The sequence below is a fragment of the Columba livia genome, chromosome 1 (assembly GCF_036013475.1).
Source record: "Columba livia isolate bColLiv1 breed racing homer chromosome 1, bColLiv1.pat.W.v2, whole genome shotgun sequence".
NCBI lineage: Eukaryota > Metazoa > Chordata > Aves > Columbiformes > Columbidae > Columba > Columba livia.
This window is the reverse complement of record NC_088602.1, coordinates 93,204,548-93,228,199: the sequence shown is the minus strand read 5'-3', so window position 1 is coordinate 93,228,199 and position 23,652 is coordinate 93,204,548. Positions and strand designations below refer to the sequence as shown.

General features: G+C 40.2%; 1 long non-coding RNA gene across 1 annotated transcript in view; it reads left to right on the top strand.

Annotated features, from left to right (window-relative positions):
- Positions 1 to 6,304: 6,304 nt before the first annotated feature.
- The window catches only part of LOC110365498 (uncharacterized), a 59,207-nt gene continuing 41,859 nt past the window's right edge, over positions 6,305 to 23,652 (top strand). Inside the window, exon 1 of the long non-coding RNA XR_010473501.1 lies at positions 6,305 to 6,600. This is a non-coding gene — a long non-coding RNA (uncharacterized LOC110365498). The remainder of the gene's footprint in view (positions 6,601 to 23,652) is intronic.

The following is a 23,652-nucleotide window of genomic DNA, read 5'->3' as shown; positions in this document are numbered from 1 at the left end:
AAACTTCATCTCCCACTTACTCCCAGCCTAACCAGCAGCGGAATCAATTACCACTTGTCAGACTGAAACCTGACCCCAGAAATGAAAGAAGGACATGACCTCCGGGAAAAAGAAACCACAAATGAACCACTTTCTCCCACAGTGAAGGGTTAACAGGCCTGATCCTCTTCTTTCCCCCTTTAAGAAAAGATCAATACTGCTGTTCTCTACACTTACTCTTCCTTTCATCGGGGGTGGCCAGTAGGACAGTGAGGTTATTGAGATTAGGTTTCATAAATTACTCCATTTAATAATTGAAGACAAAGAGGTTCCATACATTTTAATAGCATTTAGCGTAACCGTTCAAATTTGTAGGACTCATAATAGATCAATTTCATCTGCCATTACCACTTGAGGTAATGGTGCTTTCACTTACCAAGCTTCTGTTAAGTATAGGATCAGCTTGTCAAAGAGTGGGTCAGGTTTAAGGCAATATCTCCCACACTCTCATTTCATAGAAGCCTAGAAGGGCATTCCCAAAGGGATGTCTATGACACACTGGGAACATTTCCGTCAGTTTAGCTCCCCTGGAATCTCTGTGGCAGCTGAGAAATGTGTTCATTTCACTGTATAAAATGATGTAAGTGCATTACTTTTGACATCCGGGAACATCCTGGACTATTCCTCAGTCAGAGCATCAGAAGTGAGTCTGGGCAGGATAGGAAGAGTACCTCCTTATGCTTTCATTGCTGAATGTGACAAAATACGAACCATACACAGAGCCAAAAAAAGAGCTCTTTCTTGGGAAGGGCTTTCCTTGAGCTGTGGGAGTTAGGTAGCTTGCAGTCAACAGCAGACCAACAATGGTCTCACAGGATCAAAGACTTTTTTTTTTTTTAAAGCATACTCATAAAAAATACCTTATTTGATCACTCCATTGTTTAGGTTTTGTTAGCACCTGTGAACCCAGAACCCACTGCCTACAAAGTGATCTAATTCCAACTCTACTTCTGTCTCTTGACTTTGCAGATACCATCCCAGGAGATGTCTATGGGTATTTTAGCTTTGTATTTCTGGCATATTGATGTTGTTCTTGACTGTAATCTGTCTGCACACTTTGCTACACTGTATTTTCCTTAAGCTATTCTATTTCTGCCACAAAGGATTCACATTTTTGTGTGGTCAGCTTTATTCCCACAGCCCTGCTTCCTTCCAAAGATGCTCAGGGTCTCTCATAGTTCTCCTGATTTTCCCTGGGAAAGAGTTAGTATACAGACACAAGTCACCCCTCCACAGCAGGTAAGAAGCACATATTACTCTTATGGTATGTGTTGGACACTGAACACAACCCACAAAGCAGGCTGGAGAAAGAGGGTCTCCTAAAGGGGGTGCTGAATACATACAGATATGTGGTCTATTTTTTAAGTGCTGCTGCCAGGACCCTGCTGACACACCAAGCACAGAGAACTGCTTGGCATCAGCCATTTCTCTAGCAATTTCTCCTCCTGTGTGCTATAGAAAATGTTGCCCGTTTGCATATTTGTTTTTATGCTTCTATGTGTAAACAAAGGAAACTTCATTTTTTTCTGTACTTTATTGTTTCATTATCTATTTTTTCCTATAATGATTGGCCAGGGAAAAAGCTTTTCTGAATTTTCTTACCCTACATTTTCCCCAAGAAAACAGGTTTCCTTGCTGCCTCTGCCTCAGGAAAGAAGAAATTTCTTAAGGATATTAATTGTAGAAACATCATTAAATCAAACCCAATAAACAGAAATTAATTCCCTTCTTCCATTCCCACTCCCCCATTCACTGAAAAGCAAACAAACCAGTATTCTGAAGGAGGCAGGAAATGAAGGCAAGGAGGGATGATTCAGAAAATAAAATACGTTGTATTGAGCTTCACAGAAAAATGTCTTTTGTGGTCCTGATTTTGCAGTCTGGTGCTCTGCTGGTGATGAGATGATTTAGAAAAGCATTTGTGCATAGTTCTATGGAGGGGAATCTCTCTGGTTCCCTATTCAATCAGCAGACTGTGTCAAACATGAACAAGCAAATGCGACGAGGTGCCCCATAGTGTCTCTGCGCTCTGGCTGAAGAATATGTGGGATATTATCTGGCATGGATCAAGTCAGGAAGGAGGAACCTCATGAAGTGTGTGAAACTAGAGGTGTAAGTATCTTATGTTCTTGTGGCCTTCATCTCTCTAGTCTGAATTTGTGAGAAGGGCTGTGCGTTTCAGCAACCTTAACCCTGGCTGTGATTTCTTGAAGAGAATGGATTAACCTCCCCAACCTGGAATTTCTTACAGAGTCACAGAGAAGTGCTGCATCCAAGATAATTAATCAGGGACAGCAAAAAAAGATTGCTTTCCACCTGAACCTGGCACAGCTTCTAATTAAAATCATGAGTGCAAAGTCACTTTGGAGGGATTGAAATTCTTAACATTTGTCAGTTACATCCTGCTAAACACATTAATTTACAAAATATGTCCAGAAATGGATCTGTGAGAGAAGAGTCTCTGAACTGTAAAAATAAAGCTTTTGGGGCAAATATTTTAGAACTTTTGGACTTCAGAAAACAGCAACTGTTTTTCAAAGGAAATGTCTGAAAATTCTACAAAAACATGTTTTTCGAAATAGCTGAGATTTTTGGCATAAAAATATAAAGATACAAGAAAAGTCTCAGACTCAGTACCTACTTGTCTGGTCAATCCATTTTGTGATGTATGGGTCCTTCAGCAGAGATCTTTAGGCCCCAAGATTTCCTTCTTCAAGACGCATCCTGTATTCAGGGTTGGATTTACTCCTCTCCTTTTTTAGGTTTCCAGCATCTCAGTTCTACTTCCTCTTGCTCTTTGCTCAGCCTTCCAAAGCTAAGCCCCTTCTGGGCTTCTGTCAATTCTTTCTTCCCTGTCAAAAGGTCAAGTCCCTTGACTGACATGGCTACCTCTCCATTGCCATGGTTTGGATGGAGAAAGCTGTGGAGCGGCCATGTATGGAGTGCTCTGCACTTTTCCCCACTCTCACATCCACTTTTGTCCCCATAGAGAAGAAAAGCAATGAGAGAGCTACAGCCACTCACACAGCTGCTGCTTTTACATTGATGCCATTACCACTTCCCAGCAGAACCAAGAGGCAGACCATCAGTTTCCATTTTCTATCTACCTCTCATGTTGAGTTTTGGCAGTACCTCTTCCTTAGCTTTTCCCCTGCATGCCCCAGATACCAGACTTTATCATCATAGTTGTTGCTTTGGTTTATGAAATGCCTGTAAACTGATCAAGATTTTTCATAAAGCTATCTATTGCTTGCAGATTTTTTGTCCAATAGTTTATTCTTAGCTTGTAGGTTGCTCAAAAGCAATCTCATGAAAATAGGAGTTGGACTTGGTGATCCTTATAAGTATTTTCCAACTCAAGATATTTTATGATTCTATTGGGATGTCTATCCTAGAGCCTTATGTGCTATCTTTTCATGTTACAGCATATTGGTATCTTGCTCTTCATTGACCAAGCAAGATTGCAATCATGTTCCTCTCACATAAGGATTTGAAATTTGCTCTAAAAAATTTCTATGTTATTGTTTCTGAACTGTTGTGTTTGAGAAATACTTGTCTGCCTAAAAAGATCCTTGCTAGAATGTTTATTGGCAGTGAATCCAAAACCTGCGTGAGCAGAACTGGAGTATGGACTTTATATTCATGAAGGTTTCCTTTGCCAGCACTTGTCCTGTCTTGTCACATGTCTGCGTAATCAAGTGACTGCCTGGTCATGATTAATAATCCTGATTTATTTCATCTCAGGCAGATGGAGGTATAGGGACTGCAGTGTAGGAAAGCTCTTAAAACGTGTGCTTTTCTCTGTCCCTGTTGCAAAATAAGACCAATTTCCTGAGCGGGACATAGGGAATGGTGATGCAACCTACAGATCTTGCCATTGCCTACAAAAGAGGAAGCACTTCCACGACCCTCTGCAGATGCTCATATGCCTAAATTAAACTTAGACCTGACGTTCGGATGGGGAGGAGAGAATGGGAAAGGATCAACCTGATTTTTATTTTATAATCCTTTTCTCTTTGCTTTGTTGCCACTCACATTTGCCAAGGAGAGGTAATTCGGCTCATCAGCCACGGTATTTTCCATGTCCTCATTAGGTATGTTAGGGACAGACAGGTCCCTGGTGCCAAAGCCAGGTTAAATGGGTTGGCTGTGTTCACACTGCTGTGTTCTGGTCATCCTTTGACAGCAGCTTTGGCTTTGAGAGGGCTTGTTAGGGCGGTCTCAAGGAGAACCAGAGAGTGAGGTAACATTCAAGTAGTATGGGCTAGCATAGCCCTGACCTCCAGCGCCCTCCTGGACCCCCTCTTACTCTGTGGTGTAGACACATGTGTCCCCCTTGCTAAGTAGTGTCTCTGAATGACGTTGCATGCCTTGAATTAGGCTCTGGCTTTGTTTAAAACAGTGTTCCTGCACTGAAGACGAGGGAATGACAGGAATATGCATTGCATGAATGCTGTGTGGCATTGTTAATAATTACCAGCTAATCATTGGTGGTATGAACAGCCTGTATTGTCCTTTATTTGGTGAGGTATTCTAGCCAACAAAATATTGTCATTGATATACAGTGTGCAAAAGTAGTGACCATGAGATGTAAACAATCCTGAAGTGTATTTTGCTAATCCTGATCAGAAACAGGAAGGACTTTAATTTTCCTGGAAACTAGTATTTTACAAATGAATTGAAGACTCTCTTACTTGTGCAGAACTACAGACCTTCCAGGTGTGATGTAATGAGTTATGAGTTTGAAAGCAAACTCCTCCTGAACTGGTGAGGATTAACTTTGTGAAAATAATTTTGGCTACCTGTGGATTCAGCCTGCGTTACAACTGTTATGGGAATGTCAGTAAAATAGGTGAATTTGTACTGCTTCTCTTCAGGGTGCATACAGAACTCATATGGCAAGAGGCTGCTCTTGGGCTGGAGGTGTTAGGTTTGGCTCCATGGCATGTATGTGGCAAACTGCCAGTTTCATGAGGTCCCGGCTGGGTGGACAAAGGGTATACCACTGCCTGGTCCTATTCACAGGCTGTTTATTGGATTTAGCTGGGAAATATTCAACTAGATAAACTAAATAAAACAAAATCCCTCAGTGTCTTAGTGCCTATTGCTGAATTCAAGTGGCATTTGGAGAGAGACAGGTGACCAGAGTGCTGATGGTTCTTGTGTTTTCCTGTTATCAGATGTGTGTTTATAGACAAATACTAGCTATAGAAGTAATCTAGAATATATTTTAGAGGATAAACAGTAATTCTACTAGAAGTCAATTCATACAGTTGATGTTAAACATTTAAATTGAAATTATCTCTGACTAAAGACCTCACTGGAGGGATGACTTTAAATTAGTCTTCACCTTTCATCCTCTATCACAATTTAAATTTCCACACTAAGTATTATAACTATTTGATCCCTATTATTATTTAGATAACAGGTTTTGTTCACGGCTTTGTATATTATGTAGGTGACTGAGCTATGAAACTGGAATGGTTGATTCTCAAAATATGGGCTTCAATTTTATTTGCAAAGTGTGTTTTTTCCCCTCTGATGCGGTAATTGCACTTGTAGTTTAGGAAATTGTCTTATTAATAGGAACCTACTGGAAAGAGTAGTAGGATTTGGGTAGTTTGGGATTTAAACCTCTTGCAGGGATCTACAATGTATATATGCATATACTAGTAACTCCCATGAGGGCTCATTTGTAGTCAGTGAGGAGAAATGAGCCCTGCTAGGGTCCTTTTCCTCTTGCTCCAACACTGATGCCTTAAATAGATTAATTGTAAGGTAAAATGAACTGTGCTTTAAAAATATAGAGTTTCACTGAGTGTAAAGGAAGTCTGGACACAAGCCTCAATGAATCCCACCCCTGCTGTCTGTCACTGTGCAAGCCTAAGTCATTAGTAGGGAGCATTTACATCATTGTCAGAATGCCTGCTACACCGTAGTAGCAAAGGAATGTGTCTAATGGCCTCTCTGCGTGGCATTATTTCTGGGAATACTGTCTAGGAAATAATGATACCATCACACTTGCACTTTGGTATCGTTTAATATTTGTGCCTTATTTTTACCATATAAATGAATGAATCCACACAGCCTCCTGTTTTTACCTCCCCTTTAGAGGTGGTGAAACTGGAGCAGGGGCACATCAGAAACCAGAGATGCTGAGCTTCCTCAGATTTCAAGGGAAAGGATGTCCCAGAGTGACTCAATAAGTGTTTCGAATGCTCCAGCATAATTTCTGGCAATCTGTCTATGGTAATACTCGGGATGATACAAAATGCACCCTTCTCCATCTGGAAGAGAAGAAGGTGATAAAACCACATCCTCAGGCTTAAACTAGAACCACATATATTTGTGCATATTATCTCATTTCCTCTGTGCAATTTTTGAGGCTATGCATGGAGGTCATTGCCCAGTCAGCAAGCACTAGTTTTACTCTTGAAGGTACTGTTGTTCCTGAATTTGTTTGTCCTAAAAGAGACCATGAATTCCTACCACCCTGTACTCCAGTCCTCTGGAAATACTTGGCACCTTGCAAGAGCAAAACTCTGAAGAACATTTTCAATGGTAACTGCTTTTCTTTTTTTTTTTTATAAAGGCTGTTTCTCTGTCAGTACCTTGCTGAAAATTTATAAGCTGTCTTTGGCTTTATTTAAATTCTTCATAGGAGAATGTAACACTGCCTACAAGGACCTCAAGGATGGGTTTGAATCCTTTAACAGTCTTTATTTGTACTTTGTTTGATAGTAAAACAGTGCTTAGAAGTCCATTTGATATCTGTATTCCTAGGTAGCCTTAATATTAATTATAGTATGGCTTAGATTTTCTCCCCACTCCACAGAAGAATGCACATTGTAAATAGACAAGCAATAGAAAAGGCGCATTGAATTGCATGTTGTTGTTTTTTTTTTTATCAAGTCGTATTTGCAAAAAAAAAAAAATGCTGAATTAAGTCCACTAAAACTGTGTGTGCATCCATGTCACATGATTACAAGGGTTTGAGACAAAAAGTCTCTAATTCCGTTTTTGATGGTAAAACTGCTTGTAGCTTCCTTTCTGAAATAATTTTTCTCTCAAAGCTTGACTAGGATTAATTTAGAACAGGCAAAATACCAAATGCAACTAAAATCTCCCAAGTTTAAATGCATTTGACTTTTCTGTTTTTGTTTTTGTTTTTTATCTTCAACACGAAAGCGATCTTTTAAAAATTTCAGGTAAACCTTAAGCAGGAGGGTCTTGTTTCTTTCTTGACTTTACAGGTTGTTCCTGAGTTAAAAGTAAATTATTTAGACAGTTCTTATAACTAACATTTTATGGACAGGGAAATGAAAGAGAGAAGAAATGACTTGTCTTAATCACATGGGAGATCTGTGGCTGTTCTGGGTAGGGAGTCTTGAATCCCATGTCCCAGCGCAGCAGTTCAAAGCTTCAACCACAAAATAAACAGTCAAGCTCTTTTTATAGCTGGAAACCATCACTGACATATGTCGAAAGACCTGCATAGAATCTCACACTTAGAGTGTATAAAAGTGATACCACTTCTCAGCCATATGGCAGTCTCTTGCCCTGGGTTAGAAATCCCAATTTTAATATAAAATGTGTGTTTTATCTAGTTTGTTCATAATCAGGACATCAGATCGCCCAAACCTAAGGCTTTCTCCAGCCACTGGGCTGAACCCAGGGCTGGTGCTCTCCTTCCACACATGCTCATTACCACATCAAGAAGCGCATTCCAACACTGACATGGTCACTGCCCAGAATTTCAGCTGATCCATGATAGTAGGAGGTGGTGATTGCCTCTGACGACTGGGATCTTCTTTTGAGGTCTCTTATGGGACCAATACTCATGTGGGCTTCAAGTGTTTTGAGCACATAGCATTACCTTGTCAGGAAGTGACATCAGGGCTGAATGACAGGGCATCAATCCTATGCATTATTTAGTGTGCCATATTGTTGCAAGGAGGGACTGCATGGTGAAGAAGATATTTTCTGAAGAAAAATAAAGGAAGGCAGAACAGCTGATTAGTTACTATTATCAGACACTAATGGGTGTCGTGTTGATAAGATGGTAACCAGATAGCATGTAGAAAGGGTTTTAGTGCTAAGTACTCCATTGCCTTTGTGTGATGCCTCATTACTGCAGTTGGATCCCCTCCTTTATAAATTTTTAATGACTTCACCATTTTTCATGTAACTCTCACTCCTTGCTTTACTCTCTTTTTTGTCCTGTCCAGGTCCTGAGCTAAAGTGGAAACATATTGTGTGTTTTGATATAGAGACCCCAGCTTATTGTCTTGCAGCACACACCCCTCTTGAGAAGATGGGAAAGAGAAAAATATTTCCAAAACTCAACTTCAAATGTTTATTGCATTATATACAGCAAAGGAGTTTTCTTAAGTCTGTTCTGTGGTGGTTAACAATTTCTTCCTGAAGCTATGGGATAGATACAGCACAATTATGGAGCAATACAGTTGCAAAGGGGATCCCAAAGGCTTCTTCTACTGGCATGGAGGGTGTGAGGTTAGTTCTCACTCTTCTGTGCTCCCTCTGGTGTTGGGGGTGCTTTGCAGGGAGCAGAGCATAAACTGAGGGTGGCCTGCAGGAAGAAGGCAGCAGGTGGAGGGGAAGTAGGCACAGACAAGCCAGTCTCCTTATCCTGGACACAGTACCAAGGCTCAGAGAGGTCATGAGAACCAAGAATGCAAATCACAGCATCTTTGGTCTTGCTGTAGTCTGAGACAAGTGCTGAATAAGTCAAATAAGCTGGAGGGGAGGGGAAGCTTACCCCATTTCCTCATTGCCCTGAGCCAGCACCAGCTGTGGTGAAGAGGTGAAATTCCTTACTTGGATGACCCACAGCTATCATCTTCTGAAAAGGGAAGCAGCTATATTTTCAATATATTTTCAGAAGATGGTAGTTAAACAATTGTGTGCTAATTAGTCAAAGAAACAGCAATCAGTGCCAAATAATAGGGCTCAGTAAACTCTCTTCGTTGAGGTACATTGGAAATGGGTAAATTCTATATGGTCTTATTTATCTCCAGTGGCACAACAGATGAGGACCCAGATCTTTATCATGGGAAGAAGGATGGAATGGCTGAAAAAGTACCTCAAGTCTTTCAAATGACGTGTCGTGCTTTCAGTTTTGTTTATAAACTAGAAGGTCTTGGAGAGAGCCTCCTTTGGATCCTCCATCTGACACCAGCTGGAGGAAAATCCTTTGGCTTTTGTCTGGTTTTGGCCGTGCTCCTGCCCTGCCACATGGAAGTTCTTAGCCCAAAGGTTGGTCTTGGCAAATGCAGCCTCGAGTCATGAAACCCACAGCTAGGCGCAGAGTGGCTCTCTCTCTAGTGTTTCTTGAATGAGTAAGACCTGTCTGAAATTTCTGAAGGAGTTTCTGCTATCTCAGGCTCGTACTATCTGCTGATGAAGGAGTTTTTCTTGTGGTATAATCGTAACAAATTTTCAGTGGATCTATCATCACCACCGTTGGTTTCTTCTATAGATAACGCATGTCTCAGAATAAAGTTCTTCAGGGCTGCTACCCAGGCTTTCCCCCTAGAAAGGGTCTTTTATGAAAGATGAGACATATGGTCTCACATTTTATTTTTTTCCTCTGAAAACATCTGAGTCACACTTGCATGAGTAACAGAACAAATGACAAGGAACAAATGGCATGTCTGGTACAAGTGAGCACACTGTCCCAGCTTGCTAGACAAATATTTATACACTCAAATAAACAGCACATTCAGCTCCTCAGCTGATCCAAATGTGACACCTGATGAGCTCTTTGATTACATCATGGTGGTGCAGATGATGACATGGAGAGAGCAAAGATGCAGAGAAAAGCCAGGCAGCAGAGCCCATGGTCTGTGCAAGCTACTGTGCACTTGAGGAATCTGACTGCTGGGTGCAGGACAGGTATAAAAAAGGATGTTCATGTGGTAAAATTTAGCTCCATAGTCCCAGTCACTATTTGAACAGTGTGAATGTGTGTCTTTCTTTCTTTTTCTTTTTTTTTTTTTTTTGTTTTTCCCTCACAGCATCTCTCTACTCTACAAAACCTTTATAATGATAATGATTATAATAACAGTAATCAACATCATCATCATCAGAATGTAACGGCTTGGAGACAAAAAATCCTATTTTTGTCCTGCAGACAAGTGGAAATTTATTTATTTTTCTACTTTGGAATAGTTATCAACATCATAGTCCCTCCTTGCCCTTGTTCTAGAAAACTGGGCAAGGATCTCTACAAACTCAGAGTGAAAAGATAGCTCTTAACTGAGAAAGCTAACAAAATTGTGACAGATTCTTGGAATAATCGTGTTTTTATGTTCTCCCCTCTTAATTTTGCCTGATAAATTTTTATACCGGAAGAATATAAAAGACTAAATGTTAAGTATCAATTTACCCTATTTTTTTTTTTTTTAAATTAAAAATCACAAGGACATATTCAGATTTACAAACATTTAAAATTTTCTGGTCATTGGAGGACTTGGAAACTGTGGAACATCTTGAATACTTAATTGTTTGGGAAAGTAACATTATACCTTTCCCTCTCTGTGCTCACCCCTTTTACTAGTCAGCAGCTTCAGCTAAATCCTCCTCAGTAATCCCTGTTTTAGTACAGAAGTTAAGCCGCTTGCCTTTAGCAATTTCAATGAACAATTTTGCATTACTATTTCAAAGCTAACCAGCAATATTCTTAGGGTCACATAGGTGTCAGAGGCCAGATTTAATCTGAGGATTGTCCAGGAGTTTGCAGCTTTCAGCTAATTTTTAAATTCTAATTTGGTCACTGATGTCAGAGCTGGAAGTGAAATTCCAAGAAATTAAACTCTTATGAATATTTAAAATCTACAAACCATTCTGGAAAAAAAAATATTTGCTAAAATGGAACATGCAGATGTCTGCACTGCTAAAAGCTGCCATGCTAAATACAGAAAGGAATCAGACCTTCATAAAATACCATTGACCTTAAAGCTCTGGTGTGAGGCTTCAAGATTTTCTAGATCAGTGGCAGAACTGTATAAACCATGGAAAAATGTCTGCTCCTGCCAGCATCCTCATCCAGTCTGGGGAAGCTATAGATCTGCACAGCCAGTTGAAATGAGCTTTATTTTACTCCCAACGCAACTTTTTTCTGACACTTGGTTGTCCTCAGGAGTAGAATGGTCATTCACATGCCAAGGCCATCGGCGTGCCCCAGTGCTCAAATATAAAAGAACTGGGCAGGACTCTGGGGAGCCCTATAAAAGAGGTGAAGAATCCTCCTCCAAAGACATGGACTGGCTCCAAGGAGACTCCTTTTCTAATTCTTCTGCTTCTTTCTGCCAAGGAACATCTTGCTGGCTACTTTAATCTGCAAGATCCATCTTACTTTAACCATATTGAAAAGGACTGATGTTTTGGGGTTGTGCTGTGCTATATTAAAATCCATATTTCAAACAATAAATGCTTTCCATTTATCTGGGCTAGTCTCTTTTCTATTGAGCCGAACTTTCAGGCAGTTAGCTAAACCTTTCTGTAATATGAAGCACCTTTTTCATCTTGTGCCAACACTGTAATGCCTCCAATAATTTATGTTTAATTTTTAATACAGTTATCTATCATGAGTAATTATGTGGGCTGCTCACAATATTCCATTTTCTGTTATGTGGTTTTTCTGAAGATCATGGACTTAAAAGAATACCACAGTACTACTACTTCTCTGCTGAATTTCCTCTGAAAAATAAATATTGAGATATACTTGAAGATACTGTATGTCAGATCATGAGAAGTTCTTTGCTCTGTCCTTAGGTCTACTGATACTAGTATGAGAAACAGTGTAAGCTGCTGTGATTTATTCACTGCACAGCTAGAGAAAAGGTCTGAACAGGGTTCTTCATATTCATGGGGAAATTTTACTGGTGCTTGTCTGCAGAGTTCAGGTGTTAGGGACAAAATTTCCCTGCTGACACTGATGCTGTTGGTGGTGCAGGTCAGTACTGGGAGAGGCATTCATGGTAGTCTGCAATGGCTAAGGAAAAGCTAGGTCTACCCCACGTTTTCCACACCATCTAACAAACTTTCTCCTCTGAGCCACAAAAATGATCAGAGGGATGGAACATTTCTCCTATGAGGAAAGGCTGAGAGAGTTGAGGTTTTTCAGCTTGGAGAAGAGAAGGCTCCAGGGAGACCTTATTTTAGCCTTTCAGTACTTCAAAGGAGCCTATGAGAAAGATGGGGACAGACATTTTAGCAGAGACTGTTATGACAGGACAAGGGGTAATGGTTTTAAACTCAAGGAGGGGAGACTCAGGCCAGACATGAAGAATAAATTTTTTCCAATGAGGGTGACGAAACACTGGCGCAAGTTGCCCAGAGAGGGGGTAGATGCCCCAGCCCTGGAGACATTCCTGGCCTGGCTGGCTGGGGCTCTGAGTAACCTTATCTGGTTGAAGATGTCCCCGCTCATTGCAAGGGGCTTGGACTAGATGACATTTGAAGGTCCCTTCCAACCCAAACTCATCTATGATTCTATGAATCTATGATTCTGAGCTCATAAAATAGTAGACGGCAGTGGCTGATAGTTGTGCAGCCCTGCCACTGTGTAAGGGTCATGTTGCCATGCCCCTGAGGACACTGGCATTGCCAGGTTGTGTCATCTGCATGGGGAACCGCCTTAAAACTGCAAGCACTCTTCTGTATTATCCCTTTCTGCTCTTCAGGGAGAACTGGAAAGGTATGATGCTTTCCAATGGCAAAATGGAAAATATCCGCTCACGGCCCAGAGCTGCTTATACCAGCAACCACCACGAAGCATTTGCCTGACTTGAGTGACAGCCTGTTTCACACGTGCTATTGAAGCAGCTGGTTTTGTTAATCTATATTTGGCAGTAAACACTGGTATGAGTACCATATCTGTGTGAGGGACTGGAAGCTAAACTCCTAGGGGCCATATAATTTTTCTGTCCAAATCTACATTTTGAGATGTCTGTCTTATTTCTCTCAGGCTCAGGAGCATTCTGTCTGAGCACTGCTCTTTTTGGAGGGAAAAAAATGGTTCTTTCCTTTTTTTCCTGGCCAGATCACAGCTTGTCCTGACATGTTCCTGCTCTGGGAATTGGGACTGGGATGTGTATGGGATTGCTAATGGAAATCTATACCAAGGAGGCCATTTGAGCACTGGATACTTGTCAGGGCCATTTCCACCCTCTTTGTTGGTGAAGAGGCCTTGGGACAACAGCAATCCTCTGAAATGGCAGCGTTTCAAATACGTTAAATTCACACAGGTCACAAAAGCTCACAGCTGTCTTTGTTCAGAAAAAAAAAAAAAAAAAGTTAAGCCAAATTTCTCCTCCTAGCAAAAATGTTTTTGGTTCTTACACGAGTACCTGAATGTAACATTACTTCCCCATATACACCAGTTATTCCCATGGAGAAGACACAGGTTAAACCAAATGGCCACTCATTACAGAAATTGCACAGACGGTTGACAAGGAACAGAAACATCTTCCAAGGAAACATTTTCTGCATACAGTTGCTTGAGCCCTGATCCTCAAAGTAGACCTAGACAATACCTTCAAAAGACAGAAACTTGGAAACTAAAACTAATGCTCTAAGATGCTTCAACTCATGGGTTCAGTGCAGTTGTTGGTACAGTCCCCCTAACATGCCACCTTGTCCTCTGCTAATACAAGGTCAGGAGTTTTCCTCCTAGGCTGCTGTATTTAGGTTATACTCTGAGTTGTTGCTCCCTGATGAAACTCACTACAGTGTTCTCTGAGTCTTTGTCAGACCTAAAGGAGATCTTGTATGTCCACATTTTTTTTTTTTTTTTAATTTCAAAATGATTTGGCCTAATGGAAGCTATTAGCTGCCCTAATGAATGTTGTGTCATAGGACAGTTGCAGCCACACCACTGCTATTAAAGGCAAAAGGGCTGCACACCTGGCCTCATCAAAGTTCGAGGTAAAACTTCCCTTGATGTCAGCATCATGAGATTTCACCCAGATAGCAATACAGTTTATTTTGGTAGCAGTTCAAAATTTACTCATTGTATCAGATGTTTCATCACACATATAGGCAGTACTGAATAACAGAAGATGCACAGGTAAATCTCAGGCTGTAATTCAATCAAGAACCTTTGTTGATGTCTTAAGCTGAGAGTCAAACAGCTTAAGTAGTTTATGACCGGCAGTAGAACTCCTTTGATTGAATTACTGCATAGGCATTCAATTGCATAAATGTATTGTCATTTATATGATGTGCCAAAGCCTGATTTTAAAGTTAAATGTGGCAGGCTGTAACTAATGGAGAAAGAGCAGTATGGCATTACCATGCCCCTTAAGCAAGGAAAATGAATGATGTGCACTGTGTTCTGTGCTTATGTAAAAATAGTTATTGTGGTACTGTAGGGAATTAATTCCTTCATATTCATGAAGGAGAAATTGAGGCTGTTAGTCAGAAACAGTCCCTGGTCCCTATACCATGGTGTATGGCCTGAGCAATTTCCATTAATTTTAGGGACCTGTCTAAAGACTGGGTCCACAAATTTTAAAAACTCTCTTAGACTATAAAGGAAAATATATGAAATAGGGTGAAAATAGGCACAATAGATAAGAATGTCATCAATACAACAGGAGTACAATACTGTGAGAAGGATAAAGGGGGCTTACAGAGGCCTCTCCATCTCTGAGCACCCCTCTGCATAGGGACGGCATGGGGCTGCAAGCCCTGATCCCTTGGGGGAAACCCCTTACAACAACAGGTGGGAGTATTTGCTGCCTGCAGCCCAGCTCTACTCTCTTGCATCCTGACAGGGGCTGCAGGTTATTTTGCTCTTCCCATCTGCTGGAGAACTGGATGGCTTTGCCAGCAGCTTTCTAGGGGAGTGACCAGAGAGTGTGCACATTCAAATAAACCCTTTTCGGAGATGGTCAAAACTGCTCAATAGCAGCACAGGCTGTCTGCATCATGGGCTGTCATGGCAAATTGGAGCTGACAGCTGGAAACTGCTCACATAGATTTCCTATTGCCCCTTTTAACCAGCCTGTATTAGATTGCACCAAAAGGGCTGACAGCCTTAAAATCTATGCCATTATATCACATTAAGGGCTGCAAAAATCCGCCTGCTTTCACAGATTTCAAAGTCAATTGATACATAAGCCCAGTAGACATTTTAGAGCCTAGAGACATGGTACAACCAGCACATGTATGTGTGTGTTCATTCTGCATCCAGCCCCATCTGCAGTTCTCAAGTATTACACCATATCAACATTCCTCAAAACCCTATACATAATGGAAATTATTTTAATGTAGAAAAAATAATTTCAGACAGGAATATTTCCTTCAGGAAGCTTTCTGGCAGGTCATGGCATTGAAAGCACTATTAAAGCTTATCTTGGACTCGTTAATTACAAGAACAGCCAGTATGAACACTTCTGTGGAGGAAAATGGTGCTGCCTGTCTCAGTAAGGAGTGAAAATGAATACTTGCATGTCAGGTAGAATAAGAACTCAGCCCTGTGTATAATTTTTGATACACAACTTCTGCAAAAGTTTTCCTCTAACACATTGCCCTCACCTCAGCAAAACTACTGAGCACAATAGATATAATAGTATTCCATAATCAATTTGACAGAGAAACACTCATACCAACATCCTGGTCACAAAATAGTATTTTTTTCATAAAGCCTGGGCTGCATTGCCATTCTCATTCCCTGGTGGTGGTGGGACTGGAGGGGGGATGAATTATGGCTCTGGTTCCTTACTTTTTGTATCAAGCATGTTGCTTTTGCTATCCTGGCTGTTATGAAGTCAGCAGGTTGTCACATTTTAGGGAATATCTGCAGAAGATTATTTCCTTTTAGGTCTCTAACTAGCCTTCCTTCAGGTTTAAGTGAACATAAATAACCTGTATCAAGGACTGGTAGATAAGTTACTTCTCTCACACACAGAGACTCTTGGAAACTAATCAAATTTATTTCCTGAAGGGGAGTTTATCAGAAGCCAGACAACCCTTAATTTGACACTCAAGACAAAAAAGCTAGTTAAAGGCACTTAAGCCATATTCCTCTTGTCTAAATTCCTCAACATAGAAGAAAGAAAATTATTCAAGTCATCCATGTCACATGTTAAAAAATCCCTTACACAATCAAGGCTCAACACATGGTATTGTCAGTTCCTTTGGTCACTGAGCCTGGGAGTAGTCTGCTCCAAATCCTGAGAAAAGCATCGGGACTTCCATAGGTCACCCCAGTCTGTAGCAATGGCAGCCTGACCTTGGCACTACTTGAAAGGAAAGTGAAGACTGAGAGGGCCACTTCACTAGTCTCCAAAACTCTATGGCCTAATAAAGGAGAAAGGCACTCTGCAGAGGAAAATAAACAATTAACAGAGCTGGCTATGTCCTCAGCTGAGCTAGAGAGATTACATCGTGACTTATATACAAACACACACATTATTTATAGTTTAGATTCATACTTTTTATCCAGAAATCTAATTATCAGTCAATGTGCATTGGTCCTCCTGTTTATTTATTTTTAAAATGCTGGGTTTGGATAGTAATAAGATGTGATTTTACTAACTGCCTAGCTTTCATGGATTTAATTTATTATCAAAATCAAATATGTCTCTTAGAGTCTCTTTCTAATTCTGAAATCTGTGTGTAAGGGTGTGGCCTTTAAGGCCATTGTTGACAACTTCTATCTGAAGTTATGTTAGGGAATAATGTTGATTTTGTTACGGTGTGATAATTTCCACTGTGTGGTTCCATACCAACAACAATGAAAAATCAGGTTAGTTGGTTTTAATATTGCTAGAATAGGGTTCTTGCACTAAGCAAGGGGGTCAGCCATGGCTTCTCTTCAGATCATTAAAATGGGAATGTCTCCAAAGCAGCCTGGGAGGTCGTTTGTGACTCAGAATCCTGCACTAGCAAATGCATTGGCTCTCCCTCACCCGTGAGAGTCATCACTTTGTCCAGGCTAAAGTCCCAGAGATTTAAGAGCATTTCCATTCAGAAGGCCAACATTCTTTGGCATCCTCTCTTTATATGCCCCACAAGGCACTTGAAATCACAATGTCTGATTTTGTGCACCAAGTCATGTAAACATATTCACTATTTATAACATGAGCAACTGCAACAAAGATTTAATCCTCAAGTTTCCAGAGAGAGAAGAGCCATATATGTTTCAGCTCCACCTCTGCTGCCTTCAGTAGGCCTTCTCCAAATAGATGTGGGGTTGATGCCAAGTAAGTGGTTCATCCTTGATTGAACACTGTCCGCATAGCTTGGACAAATTTGTGTACAGCTAGTTCCTTCTACGTCAGGAATAATGGAGTATAAATGAGCCCATGGCTAACAATCAGGTTGTTTCAGTCAGCCATGACAACAGAAAGCCCTGAAAGAGACCAGGAAACATGGTTATCAGACACCTATTATGGAAATGTGAGAAACTGCTAAATGAACTAACAAGTCTTAGTGAAATAAACCTTTTTTTGTACTACTTTCTGCATTTTTCCAGTCTGAGTTCCAAAAATTGAGTTAAATATGTTCCAATGTAATTTCACCTTAAATATTACTTCCCTCCCTGCCTTGGCAACTACCTATTCTATTGCTTCTGACAATGTCAATCAAATGGATTTGAACTTTTTGATGGAATGCCTAAGTTGTTGAAAATGCTACAGCCCACAATATGTGTAACCGCAGTAATTGTGCTGCCTTCCTTTCTTTCTGCATAAATTAATGCAAAATCTCAAAGAATTTTGAAGTAGTGAATACAAGATGATCAAGCAGGTTTTGCAGAAGTAAAATGAAGATACTGAAGTAACAATGATGAACAAAACTTCCAGGCTCTAAACAAACTTGGAGGAGAATCATTAAATCAATGCTGGTTTTAATTTTATTTTTCTTACCAAAGGAAAAAAAAATAGGGTCATGAATTCTCATCAAGCTTCCTTAAAGGACAGCTTGGCATTGGCTCTGACTTCTTAAAATTAAAATTATATTGATTTTCCATTTTATTAAATAAATGTTCCTCCCTGAGCTTGCTTTAGGAAAAGAAAAATGTTTTTAGTGCAATTTTCTCTTCAGCCGTTGCCTGGACTTTTACTGTGGAATGCATATCTATATCCAAATTAAGAGACAAAGGGGTTACCTAGAACAGCCTTCGTTCCAAGCCCCTGGTGACACACCTGAACTTCCGACCTCTCAGACAAATAAACAAAATGCAAGTTCTCTTAGGTTACCCTGCACGATACTTCATTTTAAAACTGTCCATGAATGTTTACGTTCTTTAGGAAAAAATCAGTGCATTACTCAAATGCATTGTAAAAGACCAACTTCTCATCTTCCTGACTGCGCACCTTGCTGTGAACAGCTTGGAGCACTTCTGTCTCTTGCCGCATGCTAAACATGAACCATGATAAAGGTACTACGGTGTACAGTCTGCCTCTTGCTTCCCAAGCAAGTAGTTGTATGAAAGCGGGACTTCGATGCTGTTGAGTCCTTCTGGATTAAAACTGGTAACTTCTAAATGGAGAAATTTAGGAATTATATCCATTAGAGCTTCTTGTCTTCTTTTGGATCTTTGTAGCTTAGAAAGACTAGAAAAATGTTTTCTAAATCTGTCAGCTATTAAAAGTGCCTCTTGACCTCAGGGACAAAGATACAGTTTTGAAGTGAAAGGACTAACCCAGTCTGTCCTGATGCTTTATAGTCAGGATGAAGAACAAGTAGTTGTTGAGTTGAAATGTGCAATCGAGTCTGGTGCAAGACGCCTTATTTCCCTCCGTGATCTTGTGGCCAGTTTTCCAGTAAGACAAGGGAAGAGCTCCAGACAGGTCAGTATTGAATAAGATGGTCTCCAAAACAGCTATTAGTACTTTCTGTACTGCTATGTGTAATTGAAAATGAATAATTTGGTAGGATGGCTATTATATTATTTGCATAAAGGTTTTTAAGACACAATTTCTTTGTTTGAAAAGCCAGTTAAGATTGTTAAGCAACATAACATTCTTACCCCATCGCATAATTTACAAAACTCAAGCACTCAAGAGCAAGGAAATGAATAATTTAGAAGATCATTAATCTCATGCTACCCACATGATAAACACAATTATCAATCTTATCAACTATAGAGAAGTGAACATTTCATCACAACACAAGGACCATCACTCTGACTCCTGCTACAAAATACTTCATCAAGAAACACTACATCAAAAACATAAAATAAAAGTGTCCTTAAGTACAAGTCAGCTATGAACACATTAGTGACACAGATTGATAAATCCACGTGCAAGCCTAATTTCGGTAAGACTCAGTCTTACATTCCAGTTCTTCCTGTTTTGCCACATCTATTCCACTTTTAGACTCTTTCCCATCAAGTTCCTGTGTCAGTTGATAAATACAGTTACTAGATAACATTTCTAAAGAAAAGTATTATGATACCAAGCTAAGGATAAAGCAATAGAGAAACACTCCACGGGTAAGAGCCAAGGCTGTTTTTTTTTTCTTGTGGTGCAATAACTAATTCCTTGAACTAGACTTAATAGTGGATGAGTTATTGAGCTCACTGAAATCAAAAGAAGCTGGATGACACTCAGTAAACCTCAAGATGGGAATAAACCTGAATTTTGGCCATGGTGAAGCTGAACCCCAAGTGTGGAGGACAAGGTGACTGTGACAGCTGTTACTGCAGGAGTGCAGAGGACATGTTGGGATTTAATAAATTACAGCTATAGCCTGCAGGTTATATTGGGAGCAGGACATGGTCAAAGAGCATTGCTGCAACACCATCCACTGATACAAGCTCCTGCCAGGATTCCCAGGTGGCTCAAATGGATAGCTAAGCGTTGGGAATGTGCCAGTGTGATGGTATTCAGAGATTAACAACAGTTTAGAAAGTGCTGCCAGAAACCATGCTCTCCTGTCATAGATTAGAGATGAATTTTTGGTAGAAGCAAAATAACACCACAAGATCTAATTTTAACCACATTTTAGAAGGGAAATATAATTCTGGTTTCTGAAATAATAATAATGCCTTTCCAGATTCATTCTTCTTCAGTGGAATTACACAAGAAAACACCTTCTCTCTGATATTTTTACAGGAAATACCAGGAAACTGAGCATTCCTCACCTTACAGCATTTCCATAAAAACATGCACTCCTGCATTATTTTATTTAGAAGTAAAAAACACCTTTTCTTGTGTTACAGTGTCTTCAGCAAAAATCTCAAGAACATCTTTCCCAGACTTCCCAACCATGTGGATACTCAAAATTGTGCTTATTTTACTATGCTTATTGCTTACATGAAGCAGTCATTTAAAACTTTTATAAACATGCTTCTGGGATTATTTGGATGGCAAGGGAAATGTGATGTTCCTGGTTGTGTGCTTTTTTCACCTGGGCTCGTGGGTTCACGAACGCACTTCAGGAGCCCAATGTCTGTGCTTTTCTGCATTGTTAAATGAAGATTATTCCTGATGACTTTCTGCTCTAGACCCTACAGACAATGTCTCAAGCCCCTGCTCTGTGTTGACCAATTAGCATCCAAAATTATGGCGGCTGCCAAGACTATTGTCACTTTCTCTTTTCAGAACTGCCTTTTTACTTTGCCTCCACTGTTTGCCTTTCACACTGACATTTTACCTTTTATCAGAGTTTTCTCTTGTCTTCTCAGTTCTTCTCCCTCAACTGTAAGACCTTTGCCTTGCCCAGGGAAAGCTGCTAATGCTCTAAGGTTGTGAATCCTTCACTAACAGTCTTGTTTCAAGAGTTTTGATCGAAGTCAAAGATTATAATATCTCAGGTCTGAGAACGTATCATATTTGTGCTTATTTTCACTTTCAAACACAGTCTCATTCTATGTTCTGAAAAGATCCTATAGAAAATATATTGTATCTGCGTGGGAACCAGCCAAAATCAGTAAAATCCAACACTACTGGGGTCGATGGACATTTTGCTGGAGACATGAATCTGTTCTGTTGCTTGTACTGAGCTTCAGAAGGACATAGCTAAGGACAGCCTCTGAAGAAGAGCTTGAAGATGACTTGTCCTTTGTTGAATGCCTGTGCAAATTACACAAAACTACTTGGAGGGTAGAGAGCTTGAAGGAGGGTGCCTCTTACATGTCCAGTCATCATGGCAGGCTGTGGCAACAAGGCCTGTCCCATTGCCTTAGGAAGGAGAACAACAGCTGGGGGACACTCTGGGCAGCACCAGCCTCAGGCATCAGACACCTCCCTTGGGATGGGTTGAGGCTGTGTCAGGACATGGGCCCATGGGTGGACAACGGGCGAGCTGTAGCAAGGCAACTCTTGATTGGAGATCTGGAAAGCAGTTTTCACCATGGGGCTGGTTGGATGCTGCTGGGGCTATGGAGGAAGGCTGTGAAGCCCCCCTGCTTGGCAGTATCCAAAGCATGGATGAAACAAGACCCTTAGCAACCTCATCTATATTGGGCCAGATGACGTCAAAGAGATCCTTCCCAACAAAACTGTTTAATGATTCAAAGCCATACTGCTATGAGCATGGAGGGAATTCAAGACCAAGAGTAGACACCTGCTGGTTTTAGGTGATTTCTTGGAGACAGTACAGGTATAAAGATGTCTCAGCAGATCTATTTGAAACTGATTGACCCCTGCCTTTCTTCCAGTATTCCTCAGACTTTTCTTGTTCCATTGTTCCCCAAGATTGCTTATGGACTGGGAAGAACAAGGGGTGCAGATGCTTCTTGTGGTGAGACAGAGGCAGTGAGAGGCTGGTAGGTCATGTATGGGGCAGGTTCTTCACGCCCATCCAAGCCAATGAGTTTCTGTAGGACCAGAATTCCTCTCCAACTCCTAGGAGAACACTCTACCTTGCAAAACCCACTTGATCCTCTTCTGACAGCCAAGACGGTATAAGAACTTGCAATGTTCATGCTGCAAGGCCATTAGCAATTCTTCAGCCTTGGGTGACTTATTAATATCTTATTTGACAAGTCAGATTTAAATGCATGTTGAAAAATGACTTTATACTGTCAGAGCTCATTAGGTTTTATGCACAAAACAAAATCATTATTCAGAGATTTGGAACTGCTTTACTAAAGTGGGCATCTATTGAATATCCCCAATGCAATTCTTCCTTCTAATATGGTAATTCGTTATCTGTATTTAATTATCTGCAAGGTGAAAGGTTGCTGGGCAGTGTTGTTCAGCAACAGCCCAATGGAAATTTTTAAGTACTTTCACTCTGGGCTGACTGTCTTTACAGATCAATCTTACTGCTAATGACAACCAATACTTTCAGATGTGATTACTGACTAGCTCCATCTTTTCATGAGCCGAGACTCTTTGGAATCATATGTATTGATCTTTTTAATAGAAGTCAAGAAAAATGAAATTACCGTGGCTTCTTTTTGCAAAACTATGATAAATGGGAACTTGGAAAGTTACAGAAGATTTTTTTTCTGTTGTGGATTATTTTAATCACTAAAAATGATGGTCTTTTTAATAATGTTTGTCTTTCCATTATGCACATTTGCAGCAAAGCCAAAACTTATTTTTGTATTACTTTATATAACCACATTTAAGCAAAGACATGTCAGAATTGTCTGCTGGTATATTTAGGTTAATATCAAGTAGACTCTAGGCTAATGGAGAAAGTTGCTTTTAGATGCCAAGAGACTGTATTTTCTCAGCATCTACAAGTTTAATCCAATTTCTAGAGCAGTGTTTTGGGATGTCTACAATCAAGTATTCATTTGTTTCTTATATAGAGCTTACCCTTCACTGAATACAATATTATGACAGGAGACTTTACCTATGTTCCTTTGTTTTCCTCACAGAAGTCTCATACTGGCTTTCACTTATCCAATTTTCAATGGAAATACGTGTCACGTGGCTCTGTATTTTGCTTCATTTCCTTCCCTATGTTCAACCTCTAGTATTTTACAAGGAAATGTGCCTGTTTTACCCTGTCCATGAGGTCTAGAGGACAGTGTTATAGCTATATATTATGCCATAAACATATGTGCACGCCATTGAGACTAACGTTTGCTAATTCGACTTCCCATTCTTGTACCAACAGAATGGAAGTAAAAATGTATTGGATCCCACATTAATTGTAGCTATTGCTCTTGGGTAAATTTCCTTGCAAAGGTAGTGGGTAAGATAAATCTTAGTGACACAATGGCAGAAGAAAAAATATGGATAAATCATAGGAGTAGTGGAAGATATATACTGGTGGCTCTCACTGGTATTAATGGGAGCTGGAAGATACACACATCAACTACAGATATTTAAAGTCAGAGGCCCTGGCAAACTCTCCTCAGTTTAAAGGGCAGTGTGGAGTTTTCTTATTGCCTGACTGATCCTCAATTCTCCTCAGTCTTCTATGTTGTAAATCCATGCTCTTTTCAGTCTTCTTTCCACAAGGTAATTTCCTTTTTTTTTTTTTTTCTAATCACATCCCCATAATTTTTTAACTTCCTCTTCACTTTTCTTTATGCCTCGTGTCACAGCAGTCTTCAATACTCAGTCATTTAGTTTTATTGCTGTCCTTGAAACTCTCGCTATTTTTGAGCCAGGTTACTTTCTGAACACTTCAGTAACATGTATCCACTGTTTTTAGAGGTCCAGATTCAACAAC